Below are 12,673 nucleotides of genomic sequence, written 5' to 3' on the forward strand. Positions count from 1 at the left end.
TCTATTGTGAAATTTTTATCATAATTAGTTTTTCTTCAGGTCATGGTACATTAATTTCCATCAGCATACCAAAATATATTTTGTTTTGACCAAAGTAGAACTAAGCTGCAAAATGTTTAGGAGAGCAAAAAATCTTTGCTCAGTAGTACTAAATGTTCACATCATGCTTCTCATTTATGATCCATAGGACAATTTGTATGTTACAACAATATGTTATTATTAATAAATTATCAATTTAAGCATTTGCCAACTACTAATATCATATTACTGACTTTTCTTAGATGAACAAATTACAAAGACCTGTAAAATATGGTGCCTTCACTTAAGTTTTAATCTAGTAGGTGAAATACTGAAATTTGAACTAAGAAGTCATTAAGAAATCCAGAAGTTCAGGTAAATATTACAGGAATGTAGAAAAGAAAATTTTCATGGATACGTTAAAGTATGCTAGTAGAAAAAGAATTCCAAATTATCTTTGTAAAAATGGAAACAAAAGTGAGAGTAACAAGATATTCAAGGTTCAGATACTGATTGGAAAAGAGGCAAAGGAAAGAAAACATGTAATATATTTAGGAGAGAATTAAGAAGACATAGAGTAATACATTTTCTATACTTTTATTATAATGTATGAATTAAATTCCAAATTATTTAACAAATATCAGCATATGTTTTACCTTCTTATAGGTGTGGTAACTTTTTATGTAGTGTAATACCAAATGCATGGTCGAGTTAAATAAGTTAGTTAACAGATAGCTTTAAAATAGTATGAAAATTTTTAATGATAAGAATTTGTAAAACTAAAGTCACATTAAAAGGGCAACACATTTTGAATTAGGAATCTTGAGGGTTTATTGTAGCTGAAGTATAGAATGGCACTTGGGAACTGTCAAAAATTTTAGCTTAAAGGAAATGGAGGCCAGATATGAAGATTTCTTATGTACTAACCCAGGCTTCCTGAGTGCTTACTATACTTGACATTCCTTACAGCACTCTAGGGAAATTATTTAAAACTTCTAAAATTCTATGAGGTAGGTACAATATGAGTCTCATCTCATAGGAAGGAAGATGAAAAACAAAATAGCAAAACATCAAGTTCTTAAAATGTTAACTAATGAATGAAATTACTGAGATTCAATCCCAGAAATGCTAGCTCCAGCACCTATGTACTAAGCCACCATGCCATACTCATATCTGTTATTAGAATGAAGTTCTACTAGTTGGAAAAACCTAGTTAGTACTGACTAATATGTAACTTGATTTAGAGTCAACAAAGCATCAGCAGCTGGTGGACAAGATCTTTTGTGTATCAGTATAGACAGTTATATCAGCTTGGGTATTAGAATACACTTGTAGTGGCAGTAGTGTCACTGTATACATTTAGCACTTGAATATCAACTGTCTGATTGACTCCTTTTATTCAGTTATCAATCTGTAGTCAAAATTTTGTGAAATTTTTGTGGGACACAGTTTTTCAATCATGTAGTAAAATGAAATTGTATTTAAATTAAAATTTAATTTAAAATATCTACATTATCATAAAGAATAAAATAAATTTATTTTCATCCATGCAAAACCAAACTATAAGCAAACGTACAAGTGTAGGTTCAATATGTATTCAAGAAATCACATTATGTACTCATAGATTATAACTCAGTATGAGTTAAGGATTTTTATAGGGGGCCTGAAAGTATTCTCAAACTTTGAAGTAGTTATCATAAAAGATCAATATTAAATTAGCTCATAGAATATCTATGGATCCTATATATGCAAAAAAGCACAAATGACGCATCAGCATGTTAATCAGGAAGGAAAACCCTTAACTATGGAAAGCTTTATGATTCAGGAGAAGATAAATGTATTAATATTTAGTATAATTTTATTGTTTTCAAAGTAGTTTATCTCATGAACTCACCATGTGTTAACAATTTCTTTGTTGTACAGGAAAATATGTCACCATATTTTGCTCTTAGCTGGTAATGTAGAAATGAAAAATAGTTTTCACAGCTTTAATTTAACATATTAGGTTGGCCAAAGAGTGCTTTGGGTTTTTTTTTGTTTGTTTGTTTTTTGTTTTACTTTTCGGCTGAGTTGGGTCTTCGTTGCAGTGTGTGGGCTTTCTCTAGTTGTGGCAAGCCGGGGCTGCTCTTCGTTGAGTTGCACGGGCTTCTCATTGCAGTGGCTTCTCTTCTTGTGGAGCACAGGCTCTAAGAACATGGGCTTCAGTAGTTGCAGCATATGGTCTCAGTAGTTGCAGCACACAGGCTCTAGGGTGCACCGGCTTCAGTAGTTGTGGCGCGTGGGCTCAGTAGTTGTGGCTTGCAAGTTTTAGAGTGCAGGCTCAGTAGTTGTGGCGCACAAGCTTAGTTGCTTCACAGCATGTAGGATCTTCCTGGACCAGGGATCGAACCTGTGTCCCCTGGAATCAGCAGGTGGATTCTTAACCACTGCGCCACCAGGGAAGTCCTTGCTTTGGTTTTTAAGTGAAAATAAAAGACACGTTTTTCATTTTCACCAAGGACTTTTTTGAACAATGTATTCACCCTTTTGTTCCACTACCTTCTGTGATTTTCCAGGCAGCTTCTTAATTCTGTCTTCCCCAAACTTTTAATCTTTTTGAGCAAAGAGCTGTTCCAGGTGCCTTTTACAGTCTTTCAGGGAATTGAAATTTTTTCAATTAAGAGAATTTTGTAAAGACTGAAATAAATGGAAATCCAAAGGTGCAATGTCTGGTGCATACAGTGGATGAATCAGAACTTCCCAGCCAAGCTGTAACAGTTTTTGCCTGGTCATCAAAGAAACATGCAGTCCTGTGTTATCCTGATGGAAGATTATGCGTTTTCTGTTGACTAATTCTTGATGCTTTTCATCAAGTGATGCTTTCACTTGGTCTAATTGTGAGCAGTACTTGTTGGAATTAATTGTTTGGTTTTCCCAGAAGGAGCTTATAATAGAGGACTTACAGTCCCACCATGTACACAACATCACCTTCTTTGGATGAAGACTGGCTTTTGGTGTGGTTGGTTGTGGTTCATTTCGCTTACCCCACGATCTCTTCCATTCCACATTATTGTACAGTGTCCATTTTTCATCGCCCCTCACAATTTGTTTTAAAAACAGAACATTTTCTTTACGTTTAAGTAGAGAATCGCATGCGGAAGTACCGTCAAAGAAGGTTTTTTTCAGTTACGTGAAACCCAAACATCAAAGCAATTAACGTAACTAGGCTGGTGCAGATCATCTTCAGTGCTTGATTTGGGTATTTTGAGTATGTCGGCTATCTTCCGAGTGGTATAATGTTGACTGTTCTCAATTAATCTTGATTTGATTGCTATCAACTTCAGCTGGTCTACCCAACTGTGGAGCATTGTCCAGCAAGAAATCTCCAGCACGAAACTTTGCAAACCACTTTTGACATGTTCGATCAGTCACAGCACCTTCTCCATACACTGTACAAATCTTTTTTTGCATTTCAGTTACGTTTTTACCTTTCTTGAAATAATAAAGCATGATAGGCCAAAAATGTTGCTTTTTTTCTTCCATCTTCAATATTAAAATGGATACACAAAAGTTCACCGATTTTGATGTCTGTTTTTAATTGCACACTAATATGACAGCTGTCACAATCTAACATCTTAAGTGCTACTAGAGCCATCTTATGGAAAAAACCAAACAAACCTTTTGGCCAACCCAATGTTTAGTTAACTTGATGAAAGAAAGTATAGAAAAAAAAAAGTTTAAAAAACTCAAGAAGTGTTATATGGGGAAATTCTGCTCTAAAATTTCTATCACCACTTACATTTTTAGCAACTAGGTTACCACAGGTCTTCATGTGGACCTCGAATAAAAAAATCACTCCTCAGCTTTAAAATTCTTAAAAATATATGTAAAAATAAACTAGTCTGGCCAGATGCTGAATAATTTTGTCATAGAAGACAGAGTAGCTTTTTTCGATACAGAGAAGGTTTTGCATTCCAACTTCCTTTGTTAAGTTATCTGGGCCTCTCTCTTGCATCATATATCACTTGAGGACATTAATCATTTATTAGCCTGGTCAAAATAATTTCCTGAAATTTCCATCAGATCAGATTTAGAATTTCTATTAAATTCTTCAACCAAATGTGTTTTCTTAAAGTATATCAATGATGTTGAAAATGATGAAAATTTATGAAAGATAAGCTAGTCTTCATTGCAGAACATTTGAAAATCTTCACTGTGAAAATATATTTTATACATGCTGAATGTCCCAAGTTTTGTTTACTTCTTATTGCTATTCATATGTTGCATAACACAAACTGTAGATCTTAGGTTCGTCTAGAATATGATCTTTTATTTTGACCTTTCTCCTTAAGAATGAATATGAGATAGATGAGCATTTTGAACATTAATATGGTCAAATGACGATAATGCATGAAATCTGGTCTGTTTTATTGTCCGTGAAATTATTTCCATTTGGAAGTTTGTAATATGTACCATCATGGTTCAATGAAAGTTTTGCCTTTCAGAATCACAGTATGATCTACTACTTAGCAATAATTTTGTATATGTGTTTACTTAGGAACGGTTCTTGACCTTAAAGTAAAACTCATAAGACACTTCAGTTTTCAATATAGTGGAGATTATCTGAATAATTGGAAGTTACCAGAAGGCAAGGAGAGGTGCATATTTTTGGAATTCTTCCTTATCCTGTTAGATCATAGGACAGAAATTAGGTATCCATAAATATAATATTGTAAGGACTATCAAGGAAGAAAGTAATTTATTTGATTAAGATTATATATTCTAGACTATGAGAAAAAAGACTTTAAATAATATTGAAAGGCTTATATTGAGATATTTTAGTTTTAAACATTATTAATTTTGAGGGAAGTAGTTATATATATGCTTAGCTCTACAAGTTATGTTTGGTCAGTATATTTTCTCAAAATCTCTTTAGAAGATTAAAGACATTCTTCATGTAAATAAGGCAACGAATTTTTTAAATTTTTTATTTATTTATGTTTATAAATTTATTTTATTTATCTTGGCTGTGTTGGGTATTCATTGCTGCATTCAGGCTTTCTCTAGTTGTAGCGAGTGGGGGCTACTATTTGTTGCGGTGTGTAGGCTTCTCATTGTGGTGGCTCCTCTTTGTTGAGGAGCCAGGGCTCTAGTCATGCGGGTTTCAGTAGTTGTGGCTCGTGGGCTCTAGAGCACAGGCTCAGTAGTTGCGGCGCACGGACTTAATTGCTCCACGGCATGTGGGATCTTCCTGGACCAGGGCTCGAACCCAAGTCCCCTGTATTGGCAGGTGGATTCTTAACCACTGTGCCACCAAGGAAGACCCAAGCCCCGGAATTCTTTTTCTTTCCATATAGGGCTCCAGCTCAGATCTTTCAAGAGATTTTGTCTTCAAGATAAAATGTTGATCTATTTGTATTCTTTCCTAACAGAGCAACATGACCCATTCCATAAGCACTTTAACTAAAACAAGGCAACTTTTTTTTTTTTTCCAAAGAGGAAAATTTAACATTCAATGGTAGTGTTACCAGTGATCATTTTGTATCTGTTTATGGTTTTTGCTTTCATTTTGTGATTATTTTTTGGGTTTTTTCAATGCTATTGTAATTCAGTTTCTAAGATCAGCTAAGTCATTCAACAGTAAATCATTTTTATAGCAGGATATTGTAGACAAGAGTCATACAATTTTATCCAATTTATACTTCCCCCTATAGGTAGACTTATATCCTTTATAATAGACAAAGCTACTCATGAAAAACATTTCCTTAAACGATCTACAAAATATCTCAATATCAAATTTTAACTTCATAAAACAGTTTAATGTCTAATTAAATAATTCTAGCAGTTAAAATCAATTTGTTCTTTAATTTAGATTGAAGATATTTAATCAACAATTCTTTCATGGCACTTGAATGTTTTCCATAGGTCCATATTCAGAAAAATAAAATATGTTGTTTGATTCTGCTATAAATGTTTACACGTTTTTATTAATTTATTAACTATAAGAAGTAACCCAGATCGTTATATCTGATGACTACTGAAAGTTTAATCCTACTCTTATGTATAAAGTTCCCACTGAGATACCTAAAAATAATTTTCTACTAATCAGAACAGTAATATAATTTAACTCAAACATTTGTAAGCAAGTTGGTCATGCTGTATCAAAGGGAATATTTTGGGTAAGCTAGTACATTTGTTCATAAACCCATCCCAAGTTTCTAACGGAGATACACATAAAATAAATATCTAACTAAATATAAAATATACATAAAATAAAAATTTGTAGTAGTTCCAAATGTAAAAGTTAAGAGTCTAGCATGTACCTGATTCTGATCTCATGTAGTTATTTTTTTTTAATGTTTATTTATTTAGTTTGGTTGTGCCAGGTCTTAGTTGTGGCAGGTGGACTCCTTAGTTGCAGCTCACTGGCTCCTTAGTTTTGGCATGCAAACTCTTAGCTGCAGCATGCATGTGGGATCTAGTTCCCTGACCAGGGATCGAACCCAGGCCCCCTGCATTGGGAGCTCAGAGTCTTATCCACTGCACCACCAGGGAAGTCCCTTACGTAGTTAGTTTTTGAACAACAGCAGGAGCCATGAAAACATCAGGACAAAGAAGAGAAGGTCTTGGACAATCTTAACTCCCAACTTTATTTATGAGAGAGTAAAATGTCTGTCACTCACTTGGGTAAGAGGTGACTGGCAAGGATAAAACATTTATTAGAATGTCCCACTTGCGTTCTACAACCAGTAGTGTTCAGACTTAATTTAACTTCTGTATATCAGCCAGATTAAATTCTTACACTCTGGTTGTAAATAAGATAAACCACAATAGTTCATTAATCCATTTGCACATACTGTTATTTCAATGTGAAGTACTGAGAATACAGATATAAAAAAGGCACAGACCTTGTCCTTGAGGATCTCGGGCTAACTGAATAGAGAGAGAGAAATCCTCGAGAGTATTTCAGTATTACAAGATGAATGAAATAATAAGAACATGCATATTATAGAGCAGAATAAAATGAGATGTACTTAGAGCTAGATATGTGTTTGCTTTATACTAAGGAGCTGTCAATTTGAGATATAAATATGGAAGTAATCATAAAATACTGGATAGTTAAAATCTGTTACACAGAAAAGCTGGGGTGCTTAAAATTTTTTAATATTATGGATAGTGAGAGGAAATGAACACTTAGTTCTCTTTGCTAAGTGCTTTAACATTCAGTGATGGACAAAAAATGGTTTGAATAAAAGATAACTATTTTTCATGTTATCCAGACATTAAATACGGCTATGAAACCAAATAAATAATTCCCCAAATATTTTAAATGGATTCCTTACATTAATAGAGTGAAAAACTTGATCTACATAAGAATATGAGTGAACACAGCAGGTAACATAGTCCTAATTGTGTCAGGTGCCTGAAAGCCATGGTGCTGGTGCCTACAGAGTGAGGGGAGTTCTCATGGGACGTGTGCTGGACCTGGAGTCAGAAGTCTTGGATGGATTTGGAAATCTATTATCTGACATTACAGTGGCATTTAACCTTCTCTGAGCCTCTGTATCTATGTTTGAAACTATGTTTCTCTCTTTCATATAACTGAGAATTAAAGATCACTATTTATTGAAAGCATTAAGCAAAGAGCTGTTACACGATGGCTACTTAATAAGAGTATGTTGACTTGAATTATGGGTAATCTCTACTGTGTCCATATGTTTGCCTTTACAATTAAATAGAAATACATTTTAAGTTAATGATAAACATTTCAAGTAGCATTTATTCATTACTGTGTTAGGCATATGCGTTTGTTTAAAAGTATAAAACAGTTTAATTGTCATATTTATTCTAGCATTCTGGAATAAGATTTAGTAGAATTTTACAGTGCCTTATATTATGATTAGAATGTGGTTAGAGCATATGGTGTGAGAAAAGTATTGTGTCATATGTGTTCCTTTTAAGACATGATTATTATCTTTTTGGAATTAGATGACAGGAAATATTATAGTCACTCTTCTTGGATTTTTGTTTTCCTCAAAATTTCATAAGAGTTAACAGAAATTGTCAGGCTAGGGAAAATGAAACAAAAGTAATTTGTGTTTAGACATGTTTCCTGTTTTTTGTCCTTCACTGCAGAAGGTGTCACAAAGTCTTAACAGATACAGTTGCTTCCTGCAGTTGAAGCTGTAATAGGTCTCTCTGCTAAGCAAATTTGTGCGTGTCATATGTCTTATCCTGCCCAGGTCAATAGATACACAGCCACTGTAAAATTAATTTGTTGTATTTCGAGTGAAATTATCTGAAACTCAGTTATTTGCTGAGGTTGTTTTAGATTATTTGTTTTTTTGTCCATAATACTTTGAATTTTCATTTGCACACCTTTCCTTGCTGTTTTCTTATTTTATAATAAATTAAACATATTAGAATTTATGTGACTGAAGTTTTTCAAATCAAGGTAAGTTCAAACTGCAGCAAGATGTGAATGTGTCTTGAATTCATTTTTGAATCAATTTTGAGATGTTGAACAACTGTTCTTTACCACATTATGCAACTTATTCTGAATTTTTCATTTCATGTCATAGGTGGGTTCCATAATTTATCCATTTATATTTTCCTTAAAATGTGTATGGATTATAGAAGGGAGTTCTATAGTCTAAAATCAATTTCCTTGCCATTAACTTCTTGATTTTTCCATGAAATACTTTTGCTTTATCAAGAACATCAGTAAAGTAATAGAATAAAATAATCTGTGCATATTCCAAACACAAAATAATGAATTGGCCCTTTGAGAATTTCATGCTGGTTAAAATTTATTACCACATGAATCCAGAATGCTCTCAGTAGCATACCCTAATCATATGAAAACCCTATACATTCTTTGCAAGACTCTTTAATTTTAACTCTTTCATAGCTACCATAATATCTTTCTACATATTTTTACAGCCAGTTTCACAAATGTTCTTATGTTTTGATTCAGTTTTGTATAAACAATTCAATTTGTTTAATTTATATAACTTTTACCTCTTTATCAAAGTAACTTTTTGTTTAAAAAATAAGTCCTTAGGTTTCATTTTATTTTTGTTTTTATTTTCATTACTCTAGGAGACAGGTCAAAAAAAAATCTTGCTGCGATTTATGTCAAAGAGTATTCTGCCTGTGTTTTCCTCTAAGAGTTTTATAGTGTCCAGCCTTACATTCAGGTCTTTAATGCATTTTGAGTTTATTTTTGTGTACAGTGTTACGGAGTGTTCTAATTTCATTCTTTTACATGTAGCTGTCCAGTTTTCCCAGCACCACTTATTGAAGAGGCTGTCTTTTCTCCATTTTGTATTCTTGCCTCCTTTGACATAGATTAGGTGATCATAGGTATTTGGGTTTATCTCTGGGCTTTCTATCCTGTTCTGTTGATCTGTATTTCTGTTTTTGTGCCAGTACCATTCTGTCTTGATTACTGTAGCTTTGTAGTGTAGTCTGAAGTCAGGGCTGCACAACAAAGGAAACAAAAAGTTGAAAAGGCAACCATCAGGATGGGAGAAAATATTTGCAAATGAAGCAACTGACAAAAGATTAATCTCCAAAATATACAGACAGCTCATGCAGCTCAATATCAAAAAAAAAAAAAAAAAAAAAACCAACCCCATCAAAAAATGGGCAGAAGAGCTAAATAGACGTTTCTCCAAAGAAAACATACAGATGGCCAACAAACACATGAAAAGCTGCTCAACATCACTAATCATTAGAGAAATGCAAATCAAAACTACAGTGAGGTTATCACCTCACACCAGTCAGAATGGCCATCATCAAAAAATCTACAAACAGTAAATGCTGGCGATGGTGTGGAGAAAAGGGAACCCTTATGCACTGTTGGTGGGAATGTAAATTGATACAGCCACTATGGAAAACAGTGTGGAAATTCCTTAAAAAACTAAAAATAGAACTACCATATGACACAGCAGTCCCACTACTGTTCATATGCCCAGAGAAAACCATAATTCAAAAAGATACATGCACCCCAGTTTTCAGTGCAGCACTATTTACAGTAGCCAAGACATGGAAGCAACCTAAGTGTCCATCAATAGAGGAATGGATATAGAAGATGTGGTACATATATACAGTGGAGTATTACTCAGCCATAAAAAGGAACAAAATTGGTCATTTGTAGCGATGTGGATGGACTTAGAGACTGTCATACAGAGTGAAGTCAGAAAGAGAAAAATAAATATCGTATATTAATGCATATATGTGGAATCTATAAAAACGGTATAGGTGATCCTATTTGCAAAGCAGAAATAGCAACACAAGACAAAGAGAACAAATGTATGGCTACCAAGCGGGAAAGGGGGGGTGGTGGGAGGAATTGGGAGATTAGGATTGACACATTCACTATTGATACTATGCATAAAATAGATAACTAATGAGAACATACTGTATAGCACAGGGAACTCTACTTAATGTACTGTGGTGACCTGAATGGGAAGGAAGTCCAAAAGGGAGGGGATATATGTATATGTATAACTGATTCATTTTGCTGTATAATAGAAACTACCACAACATTGTAAAGCAACTATATTCCAATAGAAATTAATTTAAAATTGAAAAATAAAATTAAAAATAAGCCCTCATAACAGATTTCTTCACACATGGTGTTATGTATAACACTCTTAATAACATGGAATGATTATTTAGTGACTCCATTATGATAATTATTCTCAGTCCTCCATGGGGCTGTGGAAAAATTAGGAAAGATAATTACTTTGGTAAGGCTGAGGAAAATAAAACAGTGTTTTTTAATATACTAATGCATCTGAGTTTGGCTAAGAGGCTATCAGTTTTCCCTGAATTTCCAGTCTACCAAAATAGATAGAATAGTGTTTTTATAATAGTACAGAGGAGTTTTGCTAAAAGTTGAGTGATAATAGTTATAAAATTCACCAGTACTGTAAATACTACCTGTAATGGCCTGCATATTTTTGTCTGCCCAAATTTGCATGTTGAAACCCTAATTCCCAATATGTGGCATTAGGATGTGGGGTTTGGGGGAAGTAATTAGATCATGAGGGTGAAACCCTCATGATGGGGGTGTCCTTATGAGAAGAAACAGGAGGGGTTTGCTTCTTTTTCTGTTCTCCACCATGTGAATATACGAAGGGAAGGCTGCCATCTGCAAGCTGGAAAGAGCCTTCACCAGATACCAGATCTGCGTGCACATTGAATTTGAACTTCCCAGCCTCCAGAACTATGCAAAATAATGTTCATTTATTTCTCTAGTCTGTGGTAATTTGCTGTAGCAGTCAGAGCAAACTAATATACCACCAGAGACTCAAAACAGTAGTTTTTAGGAGTTGCAGAGTGAGAGGCTATAAGAAGGAAAGTTTGAAATGTGGGAGAGCAACATTCTTCTTATATCCTTGAGTGTTATGATAAGTTGATTCTTCTATAATTAAACTATCTGCATTAAATATGAGTAAGAGATGAGTAGAGATGAGTAGTAAGAGATGAGTAGTTAAAGTTGTATTTTATTTACCGCAAGACTCACCAGTAAGCTGAGAATGCAGTATATTGGTGGATATGAACATTCCTGAAGATTCTAAATTTCCCAAGGAGGGGCATGACTGACAACTCAGAAGTAATTGATTTATAGAACCATCTCCACTTGGGGATGAAGAATCATCACGGAGTTTAGGAAAAAAAAAATGGAACTGCAGAAATTGGTAGAAAGGAATATGTGGCCCTTCGATGAGAACAAGTGGTTTCCCCACAGGTATGACTGCTTTATCTGGATATAGAGAAGAGAGCTTTTTAATGGGGTCTTGTACAGAGAACTACACTGCCTCATAATTGTGCTGTGGCAGCAGTTGGTCCCGTAGAGGGTGGTGTGTGAAACTTGGGTATTTTGGTGAAGCTCCTAGAGCTATTTAGTGAACAGGTAACGTAGCATCCAAACTAGTACTTTTTTTAAAAATTGAAGTATAGTTGATTTACAATGTTGTATTAATTTCTACTGTACAGCAAAGTGATTCAGTTATACATATATATCTATAATATACTTTTGAATATTCTTTTCCATTATGGTTTATCACAGAATATTGAATGTAGTTCCCTATGCTATACAGTAGGACCTTGTTATTTATCCATTCCATGTAAGATAGTTTGCATCTGTTAATCCCAAACTCCCAATTCATCTGTTCCCCTTGGCAACCACAAGTCTGTTCTCTATGTCTGAGTGTTTCCGTTTCATAGATAAGTTCATTTGCATCATATTTTAGATTCTACATATAAATGATATCATATGGTATTTGCTTTTCTTTTTCTGACTTCACTTAGTATGAGATAATGTCTTGCAGCAACATGGATGGACATAGAGATTATCATACTAAGTGAAGTAAGTCATACTAGTACACTTTTGAGAGTAAAATGGGGAATTATTACTATTAATGATTATGCTAGGATAACCAGAACTAGGCTGGGCAAGCTGTAATCTCTATGCATTCTATGTAATCTCTATGCATTCTAAGTTTAGAATAAAAATTTCTTTGCTCCAAGATGACAAATAATATTTAAGCAAAAGTAGAAAAATAGTCTTACTTAATTCAGTGAAAATAATGTTGAACAAACAAGATCAGGACTCTCTTAGACATAGGATACATTTATCTTTGACCCTAGAACCATATATCCC

Source organism: Kogia breviceps, chromosome 5 (genome assembly GCF_026419965.1).
Source record: "Kogia breviceps isolate mKogBre1 chromosome 5, mKogBre1 haplotype 1, whole genome shotgun sequence".
In the NCBI taxonomy this organism is placed as follows: Eukaryota; Metazoa; Chordata; class Mammalia; order Artiodactyla; family Physeteridae; genus Kogia; species Kogia breviceps.